Source organism: Tachyglossus aculeatus, chromosome 11 (genome assembly GCF_015852505.1).
Source record: "Tachyglossus aculeatus isolate mTacAcu1 chromosome 11, mTacAcu1.pri, whole genome shotgun sequence".
Lineage (NCBI taxonomy): Eukaryota > Metazoa > Chordata > Mammalia > Monotremata > Tachyglossidae > Tachyglossus > Tachyglossus aculeatus.
Window position 1 is genome coordinate 20,627,877 of NC_052076.1, and position 14,825 is coordinate 20,642,701.

At 49.4% G+C, this 14,825-nt stretch overlaps 1 non-coding gene across 1 annotated transcript; it reads left to right on the forward strand.

Annotated features, from left to right (window-relative positions):
• Nucleotides 1–2,964: 2,964 nt before the first annotated feature.
• Nucleotides 2,965–3,102, forward strand: LOC119935338. Its single transcript, XR_005453224.1, has one exon. It is a non-coding gene; the product is annotated as a small nucleolar RNA SNORA7 (small nucleolar RNA).
• Nucleotides 3,103–14,825: the final 11,723 nt, after the last annotated feature.

The window sequence follows — 14,825 nt, forward strand, 5'->3', positions numbered from 1 at the left end:
GATCCTTATCCCCCGCTACAATCCACTGCATTCTTATCATCCACAACTCAGCGCAGTGACCGAGTCCCACCTGGCCCCGGAGTGACCCCTGGCCAGGCTCCTATCCAACGTACAACTTCCTGCTCCCCGGCTGGAGGTCTGGGCTCCCCGTTGGAGAGCCACCCACGCTTTCTCCCCTCCAACGGCCTAAGCTGTAATGGGCCTGCACTTTCCCCGGGGGTGGGCCGGGGCACACCTCATCATCCAATCAATGGTCACATCTGTCCCCAGGAGGCTGTGGCGCAGAATCAGTCGGGTCCGTCAGCCCCCCTGGATGGCCGAGGACTAACCGGCCACTCTTGGGTTTCTACGAGTACTGCACCAGCCCCCACGTGAGGGTGTCGGTGGGCACCAGGCTGTTGCCCCCTGGATTCCCCTTCCCACCCTCTTATCCCATGATTGTATCCCCTTCCTTCAGACAATGCCATTTCTTTCGGGTAGGGGTCAAGGTTCAAACACTGCATCATGGGTGCCACACGAATCTCTGGCGATTCCTGGAGGTGATGGATGTGTGTGCGTCTCTGGTGTGAGAACGAGGGTCAGGACCAGAGCAGGGTGAGGGGACCGCCCCTCTTTGGATGGAGATATGGGTTCTGGAAACAGGGGTCTAGGGTTCGGGACAGATGCTCTGAGAATGGACCTCAAGACCGGGTGTGAAGTCACCTGGGGCCCTTAATTCTATAGACAGGCTTCCTCTGGGTCTGGTCTATCTGGAGTCATCAGCCCTGTCTCTGGCTTCAAGAGGACAGACTCGCCTGCCTGCCCGAGGGGGGTGCCCCTGGGGGAGCGGGGTACAGGGACAGGAGTAGTCGGGGGTGTGTGTGTCTATCTGCATGTATGTGTGTGCGACTGCCATGTCTCCCGGAGGAGCCGAATGATGGGTGGGGAGCATCTGTAGCAAATCCTAGAGTGGGAAGGTGCCAAGTGGTTTCTCTCGGCACACTACCCAAAGAAATGGCACAGTCTGGCCCTCTCCTTCCCTTGTCCTGTCTCCATCCCCTTGGCAGCTTGGCCTCTGTCAGGCCACCTGCATCCACATGGAATAAAATGTCTGTGTTATGCATCCCACCTGAGTCTCCTTGAGCCAGTGGCAGCGGGCCTGCTCCACAGAAGGGTTCTCATTTGGGGGAACCAGCTGTGTACTCCAAACAGAGGCAGCCCACCAGCTTCTAACTTGGAGTTTGGCAGGCTAGAACTCCCACTCCTCCCTCCCCACCCCCAGATCTCATTCCTTTGGTCTCACCCGGTCTGGGTAAGGGGGCGGGAGTCTTGAAAATCAAACGGAGGGAGTGATAATACCTCTTGGTCTCCTGCCCACTCTGCCTCTCCAGCCTGAGGGTCTCTAGAGGAAGGGACGAGAATTGTGTGGCTTCCATTGGTTGGAGAGCCTCTGATGTCTCCCTGACCCTATTGGCTGGGCTGGGCAAGCCTGGGAGGCAGGACCCTCTAGGCCCAAGAGCCAGGAACGGGGCAGCACAGGGCCAGGGTGTGCTGTGGCTCAGACTGGAGGTTGTCCCAGTTTCCACCACCCAGTCTGTAAGTCATTCGGTCATGTTTAAGCAACTAAAGTTCATTCACTCAATTGTATCCATTGAGCACTTACGGTGCATAGACCACTGTACTAAGTGCCTTGGAGAGTATACTACCTCAATAAGCAGTCATGATCCCCACCCACAATGAACCTATAGTTTAGAGGAGGGGAGACAGACATCAATACAAATAAATACAACGATAGATATGTACACAAGTGCTGTAGGGCCGGATGTGGGGGAAGAGCAACGGGAGCAAGTCAGGGCCACGTGGAAGGGAGTGGGAGATGAGGAAAAGTGGGACTTAGTCTGGGAAGGCCTCTTGGAAGAGATGTGCCTTCGAGGCTTTGAAGGTGGGGGAGAAGAATCTTTTGTCAGATTTGAGGCGGGAGGGCGGGCCAGGCCAGAGGCGGGACAGGGGCTAGGGGCTGGCAGCGAGATGGGTGAAATGGAGGAACAAGGAGAAGGTTAGCATCGGAGGAGCGAAGTGTAGGGGCTTGGTTGTAGAAGGGGAGAAGTGAGGTGAGATGAGGTAGGACAAGGTGGTGGAGTGCTTTAAAGGCGACGGAGAGGAATTTTAGTTTGTGGCAGAGGTGGATGGGCAACTACTGGAGTTTTCTGAGGAGCTGGGTGACATATTCTGAATATTTCTCTAGAAAAATGATCCATGCAGCAGAAGGAAGTATAGACTGGAGGTGGGGGGACACCAGAGGCTGGGAGGTCAGCAAGGAGGCTGATGCAGGAATCCAGGTAGGTTACGATGAGTGAAGGAATTAACTTGGTATTTGCTTGAACAGAGAGGGAAAAGGGTGCATTTTAGTGATGCTGCAGAGGAGAGACTGACAGGATTTAGCAAGGGATCGGATACGTGGGTCGAATGACGGAGAAGAGTCGAGGGTGACTTCAAGGTGATGGGCTTGCGAGTCAGGAAGGATGGTGGTGCCGTCTCTGGTGATAGGAAGGCCGGGGTTTGGGTGGGAAGATAGGGAGCTCTGTTTTGGACATGCCAGGTTTGAGGTGACAGGAGGACATCCAAGTACAGATGTCTCGAAGGCGGCAGGAGTTGCGAGATTGGAGAGAGGGGGAGAAATTAGGGCCAGAGATAGAGGTTTGGGTATTGTCGGCATAGAGGTGCTATGTGAAGTCATGGGAGTGAATGAGTTCTCCAGGGGAGCGTGTGTAGATGGAGACTAGAAGGGGATCCAGAACTGAATCTTGAGGGACCCCCCACAGTGAGGGGGTGGGAGACGGAGGAGGAGCCCGCGAAGGAGCCTGAGAATGAACGTGTGACTGTCTGAGTGTCCCCCAAACTCTCTGGGTTTCTGCTTTCCCCTCTCCATTTTTCTAAGAATAATCACAATAATGGTGATATTATGCACTTGCTAAGTGTTAGGATCCCTTCTCAGGGTCGCAGCTGGAGAGTTTCCATTATTCTACCAGTCTCGACTACTGGAGGGAGAGTCAAGCAGAGGCCTGTCCATTCCATTCCTAGCTTGGGCAGTGGCTTGCGAGTGGAAGGCAATGTGCTACAAGTCAAAACTTACCTGTGTTTGGCAGCGACGTCACGGAAAAGCGTTGTGGGCAGACGCTCAAGTTTACCATGCAGAAGGAGGTGATGGTAAACTGCTTCTGTATTCTTACCAAAACAACTCTACAGAAATGCTACCAGAATGATTGCTGATGGAGGTGTGGGGCATTCTGGGAGAGATGTGTCCGTGGAGTTGCTGTGGGTCGGGGAAGACTGGATGGCATAAGGCAAGATGAGTGTCAGGGTAGCTGTTGTTTGTGTATGTTTATGTCTGTCTCTCCTAGTCTGTGAACTCGTTGTGGGCAGGAAAGTCTACTAACTTTGTTGTGTTGTAATAGTAGTACTAATAATAATTGTAGGATCTGCAAATAACTTACCATGGGCCAAGCACCGCGCCAAGTCCAGGGATAGATAAAAGGCAGTCGGATTGGACGCAGTCTTTGTGCCCCACAGGGCTCACATTCTCCATCCCCATTTGACAGGTGAGGTAACTGAGGTCCAGAGAAGTTTCGTGACCTGCCCAAGGTCACCCAGCAGACAAGTGGCAGAGCTGGGATTAATTAATCATGGTATTGGTTAAGCTCCCACAACCAAGCACTGGGGGGAATAATAATAATAATAATAATAATAGTGATGGCGTTTAAGCGCTTACTATTTGCGAAGCACTGTTCTAAGTGCTGGGGTGGATACAAGGTTATCAGGTTGTCCCACGTGGGGCTCACAGTCTTAATCCCCATTTTACAGATGAGGTAACTGAGCCCCAGAGAAGTGAAGTGACTTTCCCAAGGTCAGAGGGCAGACCAGTGTCGGAGGCACGGAGACACCCTAGCTGGGCATGTACACCCACCACAATACAGACAACTCAAAATATCTATTTACACAGCCATGCACAGATAGCTCATGTGGGCACGCACGTTTGTCCATACAAATATATCTTGTGCCCCAGAAATCCCCCCCGACCTGTAATTTTATTTTAGTGTCTGCCTTTCCCAGTAGAATGTAAGACCCTTGAAAGCAAGGACTGTGTCTACCACCTCTGGTGAATGCCACTAAGTGCTAGGTAAAGTAGTCTGCATAAGATAAACGCTGTTGATTACTCTCCCAAGTGCCCATTTGGGCAATGTGCAGTCTGCCAAGCCAAATGACCCTCCTCTACTTATCAAGGCAAAAGGAGGAGAGGATGGAAATCTGTTGAGAAATCTCCTGCCTCCCACCCCCTCCTGAATCATCATAATAATAGCATTTGTTAAGCACTTACTGTGTGCAAAGCACTGTTCTAAATGCTAGGGAGGATTCAAGGTGATCAGGTTGTCCCACGTGGGGCTCACAGCTTTAATCCGCTTTTTACAGATGAGGTAACTGAGGCGCAGAGAAGTTAAGTGACTTGCCCAAAGTCACACAGCTGACACCTGGCGGAGTTTGGATTTGAACCCATCACCTCTGACTCCAAAGCCTGTGCTCTTTCCGTTGATCCATGCTGCTTCTCTATAGTAATAATAATCGTGATGGCGTTTAAGTACCCACTACGTGCCAGGCCCTGGGTAGATTCGAGGTGATCAGATCAGACTCATTGCCCATCCCACATGGAACTCACAGTACAAGAAGGAGGGGGGAACAAGTATTGAATCCCCATTTCATTATTATAATAATTAACAATGGTATTTGTCAAGCACTTAGAATGTGCCTGGCACTGTACCAAGAGCTGGGGTGGACAAGAGCAAATCGAGTTGGACACGGTCCCTGTCCAACATGAGGCAGATATCTTGAGTTCTGATTACTTTTTTTTCTTTCCCCAGCTCTGAATAGCAAAATCTCCCTATTATAACCACTTTTTTGGATGCTGGTACTTCTGGATGCCTCAGTGAGTCTATCCAAATCTTTGTGGAAGTGTCATAATTGTCACATAATAATGATAAGCTCATTAGTCATTCAGTGGTATTGAGTGCTTACTGTGTGCGGAGCACTGTACAGAGCACTTGGGAAAGTCCCGTACTACCGAGTCAGAGACCCGTTCCCTGCCCGCAATGAGTTTACAGACAGAGATCAATCTAAATTACAGAGAGGGGGTATACTAAGGTGGAAGCATCACTGATGACCTGATGATCTTGTCCTGAAAGAAAAATCTTTCGCTCGGCAGACTCTGAGAGGAGATCCAGCGAAGCCTTGTCATTCATGTGGTATTGAGCGCTAAATGGTGTGCCTTTACGGAGAGAGCCTGGGCCTGGGAGGCAGAAGGACCTGGGTTCTGGTTCCATCTATGCCACTTGTTCACCATGTGATGTTGAGTGGGTCACTTTGCTTTTCTGTACCTCAGTTTTCTCATCTGTAAAATGTAATAATAATAATAATAATAATGGCATTTATTAAGCACTTACTATTTGCAAAGCACTGTTCTGAGCGCTGGGGAGGTTACAAGGTGATCGGATTGTCCCTCGTCGGGCTCACGGTCTTAATTCCCATTTTACAGGTGAGGTAACTGAGGCACAGAGAAGTTAAGTGACTTCCCCAAAGTCACACAGCTGACAGTTGGTGGAGCCGGGATTTGAAGCGATGACCTCTGACTCCAAAGCTCGGGCTCTTTCCACTGAGCCACGCTGCGTCTCGTGAATAAAATGTGGATAAAGACTGTGCGCTCCATTTCAGACATGGGCCGTGGACTGATTAGCTTATATCCTCAGTACTTGTAACAGTGCCTGGCACATGGTAAGCGCTTAACGAATGCCATCACAACTATGCTACTAAATGCTGGGGTAGATAAAAGTTAATCCAATCCCGTATTTCATGTCCTCGATGAGCTTAATTTGGGGAGTAAGACCAGGAGCCCCATGTGGGACATGGACTGTGTCCAGACTCATGGGCTTTTACCTGCCCCAGCACTTAGAATGGGGTGCGGCACATAGTCAAGGACTTAACAAATACCATTTAAAAAAAGGGAGCGGTCAGAAAGGTCGAATGAAGAGACCAGTCAGTGAAGAGAACTTCCAGGTGATGTCTCATCCTCTTCTCCGCTAAAAACATCTGGGTAAGTTCGTCGTGGGCAGGGATTGTGTCTACCAACTCTGCTGTATTGTCCTCTCCCAAGTGCTCGGTCCAGTGCTCGGCACAGAGGAAGTGCTCAATAAATACCACTGATTGAGTTGAGACTGTCCCTCTAAACTGTAAGCTCGTCGTAAGCAACCGACACTCTGCTGCCCCGATTATCTTTCTACAGAAACGCTCTGGGCATGTGACCCCTCTCCTCCAAAATCTCCAGTAGTTGCTTACGAACCTTAGCATGAAGCAAAAACTCCTCACTCTCGGCTTCAAGACTTTCCACCACCTCGGCCCCTCCAACCTCACCTCCCTTCTCTCCTTCTACAGCCCAGCCCGCACACTCAAGCAACTCCCCTCCCGCTTCCAGTGTAGGGTGGATTATCGGCCTCCCGGTGGCTTTTTATTCATTTGTTTGATCTTACTGAGCGCTTGCTGTATGCGGGGCACTGTATTAAGTGCTTGAGAAAGTACAGTATAACAGAATTAGCAGTCAAATTACCTGCACACCGTGAGCCTACCGATATGTGTCAATCACAGAGGGTTTGAGTGGGGATTCGGTACCTGTTCTCCCTCCTGATTGGACTGGGAGCCTCAGGTGGGGCCGGCATATCTAGTAGCTTCTCTTGCACTTAGGAGCCGTCTACAAGATTGTAAGCTCCTGGTGAGCAGGTTTGAGGCCTACCTACACTACTGTACTTTCCCAAGTGCTCAGTACAAGGCTCTGTGCATGGTAGAAGCTCACACAATACCATCGCGTGTTACTAGTGTTAGCCCCAACGATGGCATCCTACTAATGGAGCGAACTTGGTTCTACCGGTGTTAAGATTAATAGCCTTCAGTGCGTCCCTTTTCTACACCTGAGAGAGCTTGGCACCTGGGAGAACGGAGTCGGCTACTCCCTGACTTAGCCTTGGTCGTCGAGCAGTTGCAGAGAGCTGAGAGCGGAGAGCAGGTGCTGGCCGGAGAGCTCGGAGGGCGGGGGACTCCGGTTTGGGGGAAATTGGAAGGGGACTTGAGGGAAGCGGGGAAGGGGAGAGGCAGGGCAACTTGGAACAGGGGCACATTTCAGCATCTGAAGAAGCAGTGTTTCCTAGGGGCCGGGACACGGACCTGGGAGTCAGAAGACCCTGTGTTCTAATCCCTGTTCCGCCACTTGTTTCCTGTGGGACTTTGGGCAAGTCGTTTCACTTCTCTGGAACTCAGTTAATTCATCTGTAAAACGGAAATGATGAAATGATTTAAAACAATGGATTGAAATTGGTAGCCCCCCGGTAGGACTTAGAGCAAGCCAACCTGATTAACTTGTATCTACTCCACTGCTTAGTATAGTGGCTGGCATATAGTCAGTGCTTACCAAATACCATACGAATGAAACAAACAAAACTTCAAGCTGCTAAAGTAATATAAACTCTCAGGCCAGGTCCCTCAGGCCTCTCGGTTTCTCTCTCATCCACCTACCATTCTGGCACAGTCCTCCGATCACACACATCTTCCTTTCTCTGCTCTGCCCACTCGATAAGCACCACTGATCGATCGATTCTCTTCCCAGCCCGTCTTTCTTTTCCAGTACCTGTTCACTGCATACTATGTGCAAAGCCCTGTTTTAAGCCCTGGGGTAGTTGCAAGCTAATCAGGTCATACACATGGGGCTCACAGTTTGAGTAGATGAGAAGTAGGATTTAATCCACATTTTTCAGATGAAGTAGTCAAGGTCCAGAGAAATGAAAAGACTTGCCCAAAGTCACCCACCAGGCAGCTGGCAGATTTGGGATTAGAACCCAGGTCCTGTGACTCCCAGGCCCGGGCCTCTCTCTACTAGGGCCCGCTGTTTCTGCCAAGCCCCATCCTCCCGATTATGCTCTCGATCTGGGTGGTGGGCCCTTCGTTGTTTGATTATTCGTTGATGATGACAGCAGGCCCTTTGTCGTTTGATCAGGACAGTGGGCCCTTCAGTGACTGAGTGATTGCTCGTTAAGGACGGCGGGACTGTCGTTGTTTGTGATGTGGTTTTTACGGCCGGAGAGGTCCGGTAGGGAGAGCCCAGATCTGGGAATCGGGAGACCTGGGTTCCAGCCCCGGCTCTGCCTGGCGCCGGCCGACAAGGGCTGACACGACAAGTGCGTATTCTGTCACAAGCTGTACTCCTGCCTGCCGAGCCCCCAGGGCCGGAAGCCACTCCTCCACGTGGGGTCCCAAGGGATCGCCCATCGTTTCTGCGAGTCCCCTGTGGGACGGGACCATGTCCAACCCGATAAGCTGGCATCTACCCCAATGCTCCGTCTGATCGAATTCTGGCTGTGCCACTCGTCTGCTGTGTGACCTCGGGTAAGTCACTTGGCTTCTTTGTGGCTCAGTTCCCTCGTGTGTAAAATGGTGACTAAGAGTGTGAACCCCATGTGTGACAGGGACTGTGTCCAACATGATTAACTTGTTTGTACCACAGTGCTTCCTACAGTGCCTGGCACAAAGTAAGGGCTTAACAAATAGCCTTTTTTTTTTAAAGAAAAGGAGTGACGTAAGAGATATTTGGCAGTCAGGCTTTAGTTCCAGAAAGCGGGCGATCCTGGGTATCATCCATGTTTGCCTGGCTTTCGAAAGAATTTTCTCATTTTGAAGCGTTTACATCATAAACAAAATCCTGCTGAATCATGTAATCAGAGTCAGTGCAGGTGATAACATGGGAATCCTGTAATTAAATCATCATTAAGTGTGGTGGTATAATCCTGTGGTATTCTAGCAAGGAGAGACATATTAAACTCATAGAACTAACAAAAAAAAAAAAATCCTTGGAGTATTACATCTGACCTCTAGAGTCGAAACCCTTGAAGTCATAGATTCAGCTTGCTTTCGCTACCCAGATGGTTTTTGATTCTGTTACATGTCAGAATGAGGGCTTTTCGAGAGGGACCCGACATGTGCTCAGGGGAGAGATCTCCCTCCATTCTGAGGGCTGGTTTCCCGAAAGCATGGTGTTCATCAGACCTTTGACCTCCTGCCCTTTAGAGTGTTTTGATGGGGTGTGAAGCATCAATTTATTCTGTGGAGGTTGTGCTGGAGGGTCGCTTTTTCCTCAGGAACCTGGTCCACCCAGAAGTTCTAAAAGGGAAAAGTGCCTTTTAATTTGGGGGAGAGGGAATGTACGGTGCTAAGAATTGGAGTTTTGAAGGAGAGGGATTTGAGAAGCAGCAGTGGTCTATAGGATAGAGAATGGGCTGGGGAGCCAGAAGGACACGCGTTCTCATCCTGACTGCCACCTTTCTGCTGTGTGACCTCAGGTGAGTCACTTCATTGCACCAACGGGGATCTGTGAAATGGAGATTAGGAACCTGAGCCCCGTGTAGACCCTGGGCTGTGTCCAACCTAATTAGATTGTATCTACCCCAGCCCTCACCAGAGTGCCTGGAACATAGTAAGCACTGGAAAAATACTATTAAAAAAAAAAAGCCACCACAAGCCAAGTACAGTAATCAGTTACTGGCATTGACTGGTGGTTTATTGACCTCTAAGCACTAAATGCTTAGGAAAGTACACTACAACAGAATTAGCTTGCAGGTTCCCTGCCCATAACGTGTCTAGATGAGGACAAGAGGCTACCTCCTAAATAATGACATTACCTTTGTTTTTTTTAATGGTATTTGTTAAGCGCTTACTATGAGTCAGGCAATGTTCTAAGCGCCGGGGTAGATACCGGTTAATTAGGTTGGACACAGTCCCTGGCATACATGGAGCTTAGGTTCTTACTCCCATTTTCACAGTTATAGAGGCCCAGAGAAGTCAAGTGATTTGCCCAAGGTCACCCGGTAGACAAGTGACCCAGAGCTGGGATGAGAACTCAGGCCCTCCTGGCTCCCAGGCCTGGGCTCTATCCACTAGGTCATGCTGCTTCTGATCAAAATGGTTTTCTCATTGACGACAGAAGGAGTTTGAGGGCTCCAGTAAGCAGCTAGTACAGTGCTCTGCCCCCAGTAGGAGCTCAGTATTACAGAGCTGTACATCAGGAGGCATAGACTACAGCACTCTGCAAAGATTCGGTGCCCAGTACAGTGCTCTGCGTAAGGTAGGCAACTGGTACAGTGTTTTCTATACAACAGGTGCCCGGTAGAGTTCTCTGCATACATTAGAGCCCAATTAGACTTTTTTAGATATAGCTGTCAAAGCACATGGTAGATGGCTAGGTCAAGTGGTCTGCATATGGCCGTCTACCACAGTGCTCTGTACATGGTAAGCATCTCCCCCTCTAGGTTATAAGATCTTTGAGGGCAGGGATCATGTCTTCCGACGCTATGCTATTGCACTGTCCCCAGCGTGTAGCATAGTCCTCTGTACACAGCTGATTGTAAGCTTTCTGAAGGCAGGGCTTACGTTTACTAAGTCTCAGTGTGCTCTCCCAAGTCCTTAGTACAGTGCTTTGCCCATAGTAGACTGTAAGCTCTTGGAAGGCAGGGACCGTGGCACCTAATGCTATCGGACTCTCCCAATTGCTTAGGACAATGCTACTCACACATTTGACCATAAACTCCTCAAAGGCAGGGATTGTTTCTACAATTTCTCACGCACTTGGCAAGAGACAGAATCGACAGTCCTCGGGATGATTGTTCAGCTGTGAGAAGAGAGTTAAAAGCAAATGGAAATGAATTTAAAATAAGAATTTTCTCTGGCAATTGGAGAAGGAGAATTCGTTCATTCATTCGTTCAATTGTATTTGATGATGACATTTATTAAGTGCTTACTATATGCAAAGAACTGTTCTAAGCACTGGGGTGGTTACCAGGTGATCAGGTTGCTCCACAAGGGGCTCGCATTCTTCATCCCTATTTTACAGATGAGGGAACTGAGGCACAGAGAAGTTAAGTGACTTGCCCAAAGTCACACAGCTGACAAGTGGCGGAGCTGGGATTAGGACCCACGACCTCCGACTCCCAATCCCGGGCCCTTTCCACTGAGCCACGCTGCCTCTCTGATTTTTTGAGTGCTTACTATGTGCAGAGCACTGTACTAAACACTTGGGATTTTACAATACAACAATAAACAGACACATTCTCTGCCCACAGTGATCTTACAGTCTAGGGTGGGGGAGACAGACATTCATAGAAATAAAGAAAATGACAGTTATCTACATAAGTGCCGTGGGGCTGGGAGGGGAGAAGAACAAACCGAGCAAGTCAGGGCGATGTAGAAGGGAGTGGGAGAAGAGGAAAAGAGGGCTTAGGGAAGACCTCTTGGGGGAGATGGGCTTTGAACTTGATGGCGATACCGAGGGGAGTTTTGAACACCAAAGACTTCTATTGCTGTTTTGGGAACAGGTTTTGGGCTTTTTTTTCTTGATCCCCTTCCCTTTGCACTATAAGCTCATGTCTGCCCCAAGAACCGTGCTTCAGAAGCCCCCTTCCCTGGGCTCAGCGGTGAGACCCCTGCCTCCCTAAGGAAGGAAGAAACCCTTCCCCAACCCCTGGTATAATAATAATGATGGTGTTTAAGTGCTTACTATACACGAAGCACTGGTCTAAGCGCTGGGAGGGATGCAAGGGGATCAGGTTGTCCCACGTGAGGCTCACAGTTTTAATCCCCATTTAACATATGAGGTAACAGGCCCAGAGAAGTTAAGTGACTTGCCCAAAGTCACACAGCTGACAAGTTGAGGAGCTGGGATTAGAACCCATGACGTCTGGCCCCCAAGCCCAGGCCCATTCCAATGAACCACGCTGCTTGTCAATTGTATTTACTGAGCACTTCATGTGAGCAGAGCACTGTACTAAGCACTTGGGAGGGTACAGCAGAACAGATCCATTCCCAGCTCACAATGAGCTTCCAGTTTAGAGAGGGAAACAGACATTAATGTAAATGAAGAAATTACAGATCCATACACAGAGCGTGGAGGTAAAGAGTTGAAGTTTCCAGCAGAGAAGTCATCCCCGTCCCCAGCCTGGAAAACAGAAAGGCAACTCACAGCAGACACAGAGGGGAAGGGACTTGGGGAGTAGTCAGCCCACCTAGCAGTGGGGAAGGGAAGCAGGGTGGCCTAGCGGATGGAGGCCGCACCCAGGAGACAGGACGACTCGGGTTCTCATCCCAGCTCCGCTGCTTGTCTGCTGGGTGACCTTTGGTAACTTGCTTCACTACTCTGGGCCTCCATTTCCTCACCTGGAAAATGGGGAAGCAGACTACGAACCCCAAATAGGACACGGATTGGGTCCAACTTGATGAGCTTGTATCTAGTACAAGCATCTAGTACAGTGCCCGGCACATAGTAATGCCTTAACAACAGATACCACCCCTTTTTTTTCCTTCTTTAATTGTTTTTTTTCAAGGGCCCAAAGAGTTGACATGGGTCCATGGGTTTGGACTTGGCAAAACAGGATTAATCTCGTACTTCCCAAGCGCTTAGTACAGTGCTGTGCACACAGTATGCGCTCAATAAATACGATTGAATGAATGAATGAATCTCTCCTCTGTTCTTTCTTTCCACAGAAAATCACCAAATGGGTCTTGGGAAGAAAGTTCCCGTAGGAGTAATGACAAGGAACGATACTACTGGCCTCCAAAGAGATGCTTATTCTAGGGATCCAGCACTGATCTGGGGGTGAGCATTCTGTTTTTATGTATCGCATTGATGTGTGTTGCGGGAGATTCGCTGTGCTTGGGTTTCTCTAGGCAGGGATCGATTTGATCATAATAATCAAGGATGGTCAGGTTGGAGGGGGGATATCTGAAGAGGGAAGGAAAGACATTGTTTCCTTGGTGTCGGGTTTGTGACGGCAATTTTACCATATTGTTTCCTGCCTTAAACTGAACCCTCTTTTGTACGTTTGTATAGTTCTAGAAAAGAAGCTAAGTAACTTTTGACTGACACAGAGCCAAGAAAAGAGACCATCATTTCCTCCCCATCCTGATACGTGTGTCATACACCACCAAGGAATTCCCAGGGTAAGCCTCGGCCTCAGGGGTGTCAGGTATGGGGTCCCCCCGGGGGGGGACAGGGAATCTGGCACTGTCCTGCAGACCCAGGGACCTCAGTCTAGGCAGTGGAACCGGACACGGACCGGCCCAAGAGGGTGCTCGAAATCCACCCGGCCTCTCGTTAGTGGCTGGGGGCCTTCACTCTTATGCATTCATTTGTTCAATTGTATTTATTAAGCACTTACTTTTTGCAGAGCACTGTTCTAAGCACTTGGGAAAGGACAGCACAACAATAAAGAGTGACGATACCTGCCCACAACGAGCTCACAGTTTGGAGGAGGTGACAGACAGCCATCCAAATGAACAGACTTCAATACAAATAAATAAAATGACAGCTATAGACAGAAGTGCTCTGGGGCTGGGAAAGGGGGGAAGAGCAAAGGGAGTAAGTCAGGGTGATGCAGAAGGAAGTGGGAGATGAGGAAGAGTGGGGCTTAGTCTGGGAAGGCCTCTTGGAGGAGATGTCCCTTAAGGCGTTGAAGCGAGGGGAGAGTCATCATCTGGTGGATTTGAGGAGGAAGGGTGTTCTAGACCACAGGTAGGATGTGGGCCAGGGGTCGTCGGCGAGACGGGTGAGATGGAAGCAGAGTGAGAATGTTAGCACCAGAGGAGCAGAGTGTGAGGTTCTGGGTTGTAGGAGAGAAGCAAGATGAGATAGGAGGGGATGGAGTCCTTTAACACCAACGGTGAGGAGTTTTTGTTTGATACAGAGGTGGATAGGCCACCTTTAGAAGTTTTAGAGGAGGGAGTTGATATGACCTGAAGGTTTCTATAGAAAGATGATTGGGGAAGCTCAGTGAACTTTGGACCGGACTGGAGAGAGGCAGGAGGTTGGGAGGTCAGCAAAGAGGCTGATGTAGTAACATAGGCAGGATAGGAAGGATGAGTGATTATATGAACATGGTAGCAGTTTGGGTTGGAGAGGAAAGGGCAGATTTTAGCGATGTAGTCAAGGTGGTGGGACTGACAGGATTTTGTGATTAAGTGCGTGGGTTGAATGAGAGAGAGGGGAGTCAGGTACGACACCACGGCCATGGGATCATGGGACGGGAAGGACAGTGGTGCCATCTCTAGCTAGGGCAAAGTCTGGGAGAGGACTTTCCGTTTCTGCTACTGTGAGCGGATGGTGTCCCAGGAAAGACATGCCTTTTTTAATATATTTTTAAACGGTCTTTTTAAAAGCCCATACATATGGGCTATGCGTTGTACCAAGTGCTGGGTTAGATACAAGCTAGTCAGGTTGGAAACAGTCCCTGTCCCCCATGGGGCTCAGAGCTTTAATCTCCATTTTCCAGATGGGAACAGAGGCGCAGAGAAATGAAGCGGCTTGCCCTACGTCACACAGCAGATGAGTGGCGGAACCAGGATTAGAATTCAGGTACTTCTGATTCCTGGACCCATGCTCTATCCAGTAGGCCATGCTACTTCTCAGTACTTATTGCATAATAAGCGCTTAATAAATACCACAATTATTAATTATTCCAAGTATTATTATTATTATTACAATGACTAAAAGATAAGTTGACAGTTTCCCCCACTTACCTTCCAAAAACCTATTTTAGTGGGTGAGAGAGATGGTATTTGTTAAGCGCTTGCTATGTATCCAGCACTCTTCTGAGTCTTGGGGTTGATACAAGCTAATCAGGTTGGACACAATCGCTGTCCAACATGGGGCTCACAGTCTTCATCTACATTTTCACAATGTAGCTAAGTAAAGAGAAGTGAAGTCACTCGCCCAG